This window comes from Elaeis guineensis, chromosome 11, assembly GCF_000442705.2.
Source record: "Elaeis guineensis isolate ETL-2024a chromosome 11, EG11, whole genome shotgun sequence".
NCBI lineage: Eukaryota > Viridiplantae > Streptophyta > Magnoliopsida > Arecales > Arecaceae > Elaeis > Elaeis guineensis.
Window position 1 is genome coordinate 2,911,013 of NC_026003.2, and position 9,120 is coordinate 2,920,132.

Sequence of the window (9,120 nt, forward strand, 5' to 3'; positions counted from 1 at the left end):
AGCCGCTGAAGAATATGCTTCAGTTCGCAGCACAGATCCAAGCAAAAAATTATAGTTAGTCGGCTTATCACCTTTTGATCAAGGATCAGTTGATCCGAAATGAAATGGAGAATGACCATGCTTTGCCTCAACCATCACGCTTCGGCCTCGATGAGATGCTCCGCAGAACGATGACCCACGCATCGAGACAACAAGTCCACTGCGTGTGGCTTCTGGGGATGGTCATTAGGAAAAGCTACTCGAACCCACACATCCATTAACTCCTTTCGTCCGATAAAGACTACATAATCAGATTCAAGAGTTGGAGGACAAAGTATTGGGGTAGGTCCTCGTCACATAACCGACCTCAACCAACGCCAACCTCGGCAAAATCTGAACTCATCGAAAGATCGTGGTCCCCAAGAAACGTTCTCATCAAGAGACCGACCTCATCTGAAAATTGAGGTCGATGAAAGTCCAACTTCAATATCACCTGGGTGTGGCAAGTCTAAGTTAAAGACTACATCGGCGAACGACCTACCTATTTCTTCAGTGGTATCAATGAGAAATCGATGTAGTTCCCTATTGTGACAGTCATGATCCATAAATCGGTCTTTAGCTACCTACAACACCTGGCACTTCAGGTCGATTGTATACCGACCTGACTTACCAACCCTACTTAGCGAATTTGGGACTACTGGCACACAGGTCACTCACCTCGGACCGCTTTCAATCAATTCCATCTTGCTCCAACTAGTGACTGACCTGGATATCGATATCGGCCAAACAGTAGATGGTTAAGTAATGTTGCCATGTGGTCATGTCGAGTCACATCAAGTCGCATCATCTTGAGGTCATATCCTAAGTGCTCTGCTCTGCATCGTGATAGGAAACCACAAAGTCATTACTTATACCACATAAGCACGATAAGGCTTGCTTCCACGACGGCCGGCGCACTGAACGAAAGGCATGCCCGCTGACGGTGCCATTTAAAGATGCCCCCATATGGCTCCACATGACAGAATGTTATCAGATATATTCCTTTCCTTTTGTCCTTCATCCTGCTCTCTCTATAAATGGAGGTAAGAGAAGAACCCTAGGAGGTATGCACATTTCAAGATTCAGAGCTCAAAACTCTGCTTCACTTATTTCTCTATCTCTTGAGCTGAAAAACTGACTTGAGCGTCGGGAGTGTCTTTGCCGGAGCCATCTCCGGTGCGGATTTTTCTTGCAGGTCTCTCTACGATCTTTTCGACTGTGTTCTCTTTCCGACGAGCGATTCTTTTCTATCAATTTTTTGCCGTTCCATACTTAGGTATGATGATTTGACTACCCCACCGAAGATGTGCTGCAACAACAACTAAATTAACGTGCTCTCGTAAATGAGGGAACAACAACAAACAGCTTCCATGGACCACTTGCCTGGGCAATCGTTGGATGGGCATTAACAAAGGCACAACAAGAAAAATATAACAGCTAATTTTTCGCACGCCCTCGGTCCTTGCCGAAAAAAGCCCAAACGTTTCCACCCAAACGTCCAATTATTTATTCAGTCCCATTCCTTTATAATCTATTTCCAGTTTCCACCCCGTGACCCCCTCCCTCCCCTCTCGCTAGCCGGAGAAAGCAGAGACCCAGAGAGATGGCCGCATTTGTCTGGGTTGTGGTATTCTTGGCCTTGGCTTCACCACTCGGAGTGGAGCCACGGCCGGAATCCGATCTGGTGACGGGACTCCCGGGGCAACCGCCGGTGGAATTCCGGCACTACGCCGGGTACGTCATGGTGGGGAGAGGGGAAAAGAAGGCCCTTTTCTACTGGTTCTTCGAGGCCCAGGAAGAGCCGAGAAGAAGCCGCTCGTTCTCTGGCTCAATGGAGGTCGGTAAATCTCTCTCTCTCTCTCTCTCTCGTTTTTGGGACGAAGTTTCTAAAGAGCGTTCTATACCGTATGATCCGCTAATTACTGGTTATAACTCGGTTGTTAGAGACAAACTCTATGGTGTTATTTAAGTTTGATTTGTTACCTGTTCTTTTGGCTTTAGTAAGTAGCGTAACTGTGGAAGCGCAGATCTGCCATCTGCCTATCCAACTTTTTCAGCATTCTTCAGACTCCTCCGAGCTGGGTACTTTGGACATCACCCCAATGCTGATGAATAATTCTTTATTCTCGATCTATTTAGTACAATTAGTCTAGAAATTGATGCAGATGCTGGTGATTATCATCATCAAACCATTTTGTTTTGGCACAATTATGCATGTTTCTGTACAATTTTTTCCCAATTTTATGGACATGGTAGGAAGTAAACACAAAATGTCGATTGAAACCAAGGGATTAAACATAAAATGGCCATCAATCCAAGATGAATCCTAATGTTCCTTTCGGTTGCATTCTGCTTATGCTTTGCATTGCATCACTTCTCTTTTGCATTTCAAGTTAATGCACACATGTTGATAGGCCCGTCTAGAGAAATTTTTGTTCATTTTCTCAATCTTTGGGCAGCCCCCATCTTTCCCTCCTCAAGAACACTAAATCGGACCTAGTGATGAATTTACTGCCCATGCTTGAAATTGACACGATATCCTAACCTGTTGATCAAAGACTTGAGCCTGTTGCATCTTTGTAGGTTTTTTATTAGAAATCTACAGGGTCATGCGTACGCTATCTTGCACCTGATGCTATATATAAAATGTTTTTTTTTTTTTTTTTTCGGGGGGGGGGGGGGGGCGGCAAAGTATATAAAATGTGTTTAATTTGGGTCCGCCAGGGTTGAGAACTCAACTATAGTTTGTTACCCGTTTGGGGGAGTGCCCACTTTTCCATGTCCAACACAGCTAAGATTGATCCAACTCATGTCGGGACGAGTCAAGTACATATCGGCCAAAGCAAAACGTACATATTGCCCAAAGCAAAGCCCATTAAGAATTGAACGGGTCATCCTATGTTTAATTCAATCTAGCTTTAAAAAAAAAAAAAAATCTATGAGGACCTTCGCGATTGCATTTTTAATCTTACTATTTATGCATTGAGTGTATATTGGGTACTTATGTAGGTTTAGAAAATCTAAGCATTATTTTCTAACAAATTTTTTTAAATAAGATGCTGGATCATTACAAATAGTATTAGATCAAATCTGATCTATAATCTATATGTACTAGTTTATTTATGTTGATTACAAATCGATTATAATATTTATAATTAAATTTGATGAATTTAAATCTTTATTTCGTCAGAAATACAACTTGTACAAACATATATTAGGAACTAAAAAATCGAAACAGCATCTCCCAGCTAGCTTTCCAGTTGGGATCCATGTAGTTATAAAATCTCAATCTAAGACTATAGTTTAAAGTGGATAAAATGATTTATTTAATTTTTTTTTTAAAAAAAAGTTGATATTAGGCTATTGATAACATCATAAATTTCTATAACCTCGATCAAGATATTGTAGGTTCTCATTCTACAAAGCGGAGGTTATGTATCCGTACATTCTTTTTGTGCGTGTGTTTTTTCTTTTGTTGTGTAATCCGTACATTTTATTTAAAGACTTTCTTAACTACAGTTAATTGGACCATTCCTCGGCGTCGAGGTGTCCACAGACATTTCATATGACAGGTCTAGATCTGGCATTCCTCTCTTTGGATACGTCAAATCCCTTCATTACCACCATTTACCAGATGGCCTTTCTTTTTTCTTTTTACTTTGGCGTGGCATGGTAGCTTTTTAACCGAGAAGAACAATCTCATATGGATCACTAATGGTGGCAGATCTACCTTTTGCACAGAAATATCTCCACCCACACGTTAGCATTATCCACAACATCCAACTCTCATTAAAATATTGATCTTTAAATCCACGTCAATCTTCTACATAGAACGAATCCTTAAAAAAAGCTCGTTGCAACCGGTAACCCCTCAGAAAACAAGCCCAAAAAAAAAAAAAAGCAGCTCGTAGTAACGGTTAAAACTAAATGGAGTAAATGTAACTTTCTATCAAACCGTTTCTGATGTTGTCTGCTCTTTACCACACTTCGAAGCCCAAAAGGGAGGCCAACAGAAGCGAACAGCTAATAAGACGAGGACTGGGGAGTGCCAGTCCTATCGACAGGAGAGCTGCCCTGGCTGCTTAAAAAGAGCATAAATAAAAGCAACTGTGACACTGCTTCTGACACCAGTATGTATATATTTTACTGCCGTAGATTCTAAGACAAGAGGCCCTCCATACTTTTTTATGATAGCTGACCTTTATCTTTTATATTAATAGCATCTCTCCCTGTGCACTCGAGTTGGAAAGAGATAAGCACAAGGAGGGAGACAACCTAGCAAGCAAATAAATTATAGGGTGATATTATATCTACTTTATTAAAGTTCTCCAATAATATATAGAGAAATGTTAGGCTAACATTGGACAGCAGTGTAGCTTTTCTAGCTGGATGTCCAACATCTTTATACCCGAGACCTTCTTTTTCTGATGACACATTTGGAGCGCCAGTGCGAGTGTGTAACAAAGAAATCGCACAAAGAAGTTGAGCAGGGGATCTGTTCATTATGCAAGGAGTAAATATACACTATTTTCTATTATGTCAAAGAATGCCCAAGTTTCATATATTAGCTTGATTTTTAATAGTTAAATCATGGTCAAACCGGAAGTTGTTCTCTCAATCAGGGTGCTTCTCAGTATATATACCTCAAATTCTGATATTCTATGATTTCAGAAATTAAAAATTTCTCCGCATTCTGCATGTTTGTTTGTCCTTTATAAACTTGTAAAAATATTTTTAAATCATGAAACTAAATCTTAAAAAAAAATATTCCATTTTTTCTCCTTCCTATTAATTACCTTAAAATATTCCATGTTTAGATATTTATGGTTTTGACAACTCTAAATCCTTTTAGAATTCCTCCCAAAATAATAACAACGATGTTGTTGTTTTTTATAAATAAAATGTGTCACCATTTTATTAGGCATCTAAAGTTAGAAAAACAAACTTTTGAGGTATTCTCTTCATAGCTGCCATGGTTGTGTACATGACTGTTTGATAATTTTTTGTCGATTTGTTCTTTAAGGTGAGGAATGAATCATATATTCGACGCGGCCAATGCTTTTCTTGAAAACATAAATATAGTGAATGTGGACAAAAAAGGATGCATGCAGCAGTGCAGCTTAATTTTATTAGGAAATATATGGTGTTGCAGAAAAATTTAAGGAGCTAATCTGTCAAAGATACTTTGACTTGGGAAAAAAAAATTGGACCCATATTTCAGTAACATTTGTAGCCTTATAATAAGCATTTTAACGGTTAAAGTTTTTCTTTTTTTCCTTTTTTCGTTTTTTAAGGGTAGGGGGGATTGAAAAATTGCTTGTTTAACTCAAGGATATGTAAGAGGAAAGTTATTAAAGTTTTTTTTGTCTTTCTTGATGGGGCCTTTATAATAGTGAAGCTATTTCACAAGAATGTGTAAGAGCAAAGTTTATTAGAAATTAATCATTTCTATTGATTAATATGAAGGTTGTGGAAAAACTACGCAGGACCCGGCTGCTCGTCCGTGGCATATGGAGCTGCCCAAGAGCTGGGCCCATTCTTGGTACGAAGCAACAGTCCCAACCTCACACTCAATGCCTACTCCTGGAACAAAGGCAAGCACTCTCATCCTTCCATTCCCACAACGCCATTGCGCCATGCCATTCACATTAACTGATCATTTTCTTCCTTCTTCTTTATGTGACACACAGTTGCTAACCTTCTGTTCCTCGAGGCCCCGGTTGGAGTGGGCTTTTCCTACACTAATAGCTCATCGGACCTGGAGGAGCTCGGTGATCGGATAACTGCCCAAGACTCGTACTCTTTTCTCCTCAACTGGTTCCAAAAGTTTCCAGATTTGAAGTCACACGCCTTCTATATCGCCGGAGAGAGCTATGCCGGTAGAATGAACCCATCATTTTAATACCTGCAGCTTCTTTTGGGCTACTTCACCCTCTTTTTCTTCTTAATTAATGCAACACCTGCAGGGACTAAATGTAACACAAATCTTATATATTATTAATAGGGCACTACGTTCCCCAGCTTGCAGAGCTCATATTCGAAGGAAATGAAGGAGCAAGCAAAGTTTCCTATATAAATTTCAAGGGTCTAATGGTAAGATATTTACATAACTAAATGCACGAACAGTTCTCTATTGAAGTTAATTAGTATCATTGCTTCTTCCTTCAGAACACAAAAGCATTCCTACTCATCAGCAGTAAATTCTATTCCTTGCTGCACCTTAAAGTTCTGGAAAACAAGCCCAGCGTTGTCTGTTTGTCATTGGTTGCATTGCCTGGAATTCTCAAACTCATTTTCATTTTCTCTGCCTTCTCCCCTTCCCCATGTAAAGAGGTGAGAAGAAAAGAATGTGATCGCATTGATGACGGTTGGACGTACCCACCTGTCTCCTTTGCTTCTTCCTCCTTCTTTCTTTCTTTCTTTTCCCTCCCCTCCAAATAATTACTGCTTATTAACATCTTCTCGTAAATGAGGCGACAAGGAAATGATTCCGAGGACGACTGGGCTGTGGTTGGCCGGCCAGCTGGAGATGTGTTGGCTTCAATTATTAACATTACTATCAAACACGTGCACTACACGTGAGAGATCGTGTGCATGGAAAAATGGAGCTCACCTGTCACGAGTCCCAATCCCCAGTGTTTGAGTTGTAATATTTGTAGATAGTTAGATACTGATTTTGGTGTACACGGTACAGTATGCATAATGCACTTGAAAGTAGGGGAAACCATGTTGTCATTTTCCATTTGAAATTAAATATTCGTATATTAATGATATCATTTTGAATATATAGTTTTGCTTCTTTAATTTTCTCCTCCATGGGATAAGAACTGGAGTTATATATACATTAGACTCGTTATAGAGGTGGAGAGAGTGGTGGGAGTGTCAGAGATTTTGTTTAGTTTATATCAGAAACATTGAGAAGAAACCGGACACCATTCTTGGCCAAACTCAGAACAACAGTACAGATTGATTAATTAATTATGCTCATAATTTAGGACAGGGAATATAGCAACCAAACGTTTGAACTTTTAGAAATTTGTTTGATTGGAGTCAGTACGCATATGTACAACTGTTTGTCGCTCATAGAAGGTAGCATCTAGCATGATATATATTATATATCATCTTGTTCGCATCTAAATCTTGACCATAACGAGGTGCTAACAAAGATAATTCCGCTGCAGATAGGGAACGCAGTGCTGAATGATGCAACGGACCAGCTGGGATGGTAGAGTATGCATGGAGCCATGCTATTATATCAGATGAGTTGCATTCTGCTGTCCTGAAGGAGTGCAACTCCTTCAAGGAGGAGGGGGAGGGCGGGCGGCATAGCAATGCCTGCTCCCCGGCCGTCAAGGCATTCCTCCGATCGTATGCCGATATCGATATTTACAGCATCTACACCCCAGTCTGCCTATCCTCCCTCTCCAAATCCTCTCGCCAGACCAATCTTGTCGCCGCTCCTCGTCTCTTCTCCGAGCATGTATGGCTTCTTTCTGGTCAATGTTATTCTATGAATTTAATCAAGAAAAAAAAGTGATGTTATGATCGTGACTCATTTTTGGATTGAGGAGAAGCAGGAGGCTTGGCATGGGATGAGGAGGGTGCCGGCGGCAGGGTATGATCCATGCACCGAGGACTACGTAGAGAAATATTTTAACCGAGAGAACGTCCAGAAAGCGCTGCACGCCAATCTCACCCACCTCTCTTACCCATACACTTCCTGCAGGCATGGCTTTCTTCTCTTTCTACTTTAAATTTGATTATTAAGTTATCATATATCACATTAATGGGATATCTACGGTTGATATCTGCTCAGTAATGTTAATCGGAAGGTTCATTGATTGCACCGCTGCCTGAGCGGTGCATTCAATCCGCTTTGTTTTGTGACCCTACCTCTGCTTCATGATGTCCTTTTGGAACAAAAATCCTCAAGTGCACATCCCAGGGGAGATCCAACCAAGCGGTCTTCTTTAGTTGCTACTTATCTTATTATATTTATTTTAAAATAAAAATAAAAAATTTAAAGTGAAATGATGTTGCAAGATTATTTGTTAATTAACATGAAATCCAAAATAATAATAAATAATTATAGATAAAAAAAAAAAAGAACACAATGATTTATATGGTTTGGTGTTTAGTCTATATCTATAGATGAAAATGGAGAGAGATTTTAGTATATCAAAAAAAAGATGAAGTATAAAGAATATGCAGCGACTCAAATAACAAAAGACTCCCTTCATTTTAACAAAGACATGATTATAATATAATAAAATCATTAAATTTTAAAATAAAAAGAAAAGATCAAAACATCTAAACGAGCCAATTAAAGTCCAAAATGGATTAGATTCCTATCATGGGTCTCACTGAATTCGAGTCATACTCAACAAATCTCTATCTTGGCTTAAATTTCATCAAGCTGCGAAACAAAATAGTGAACTCCTTCCATCTCCTTCAATATTACCTCTAAGGCCCTACCTCAACATCTTAAAATACAAACCAAATCCAAGTAGTGCTTGAACTTGAGAATGGTAAGTGGTTTGATCATTATATCAGTTAGATTATCTACCATAAAATCTTCTTTAGTGTAATAATCCCTTATGATACAGAATTCCATATGAAGTAGTATATATCTGACATCTTTGTGCTTTGTCCTTTCATGATACATCTGATTTTTAGTCAGATATATGTACTCTAGTAATCAAAATAAACAGTAGCCATATTCTATTGTAAGTCAAGTGGCACATCCCAAATCCAACACCCAGATCGGCTATATGAGAGCAACACACTCCCTAAAATAAAATTCTAAAGAATATGCAAGGTCTTTACAATCTCAAAATACTATAAACACTATTGATCTCAATCCATAATAAATATTTCATATTAATAAATATTAAATCTTGTATTATTTATAAACTCGATCATCCAACTGATATTGATGATGCTCTATATAATCAATCCTTTCAAATCATAATCTTAAGCTTAGTCAAGTACAAGTATCCTATAACTTCAAGAAAGAAAAGAAAGAGATTATGGGTTTGAGTCCAGTAAATGTCTCCACACATCCACACCATTATAAAAATATAATTTAAAAATAATAACAAA

General features: G+C 38.9%; 1 pseudogene; it reads left to right on the forward strand.

Annotated features, from left to right (window-relative positions):
• The first annotated feature begins 1,580 nt into the window (after positions 1 to 1,580).
• Positions 1,581 to 8,058, forward strand: LOC140852489 (serine carboxypeptidase-like 35; annotated as a pseudogene).
• The last annotated feature ends 1,062 nt before the right edge of the window (positions 8,059 to 9,120 follow it).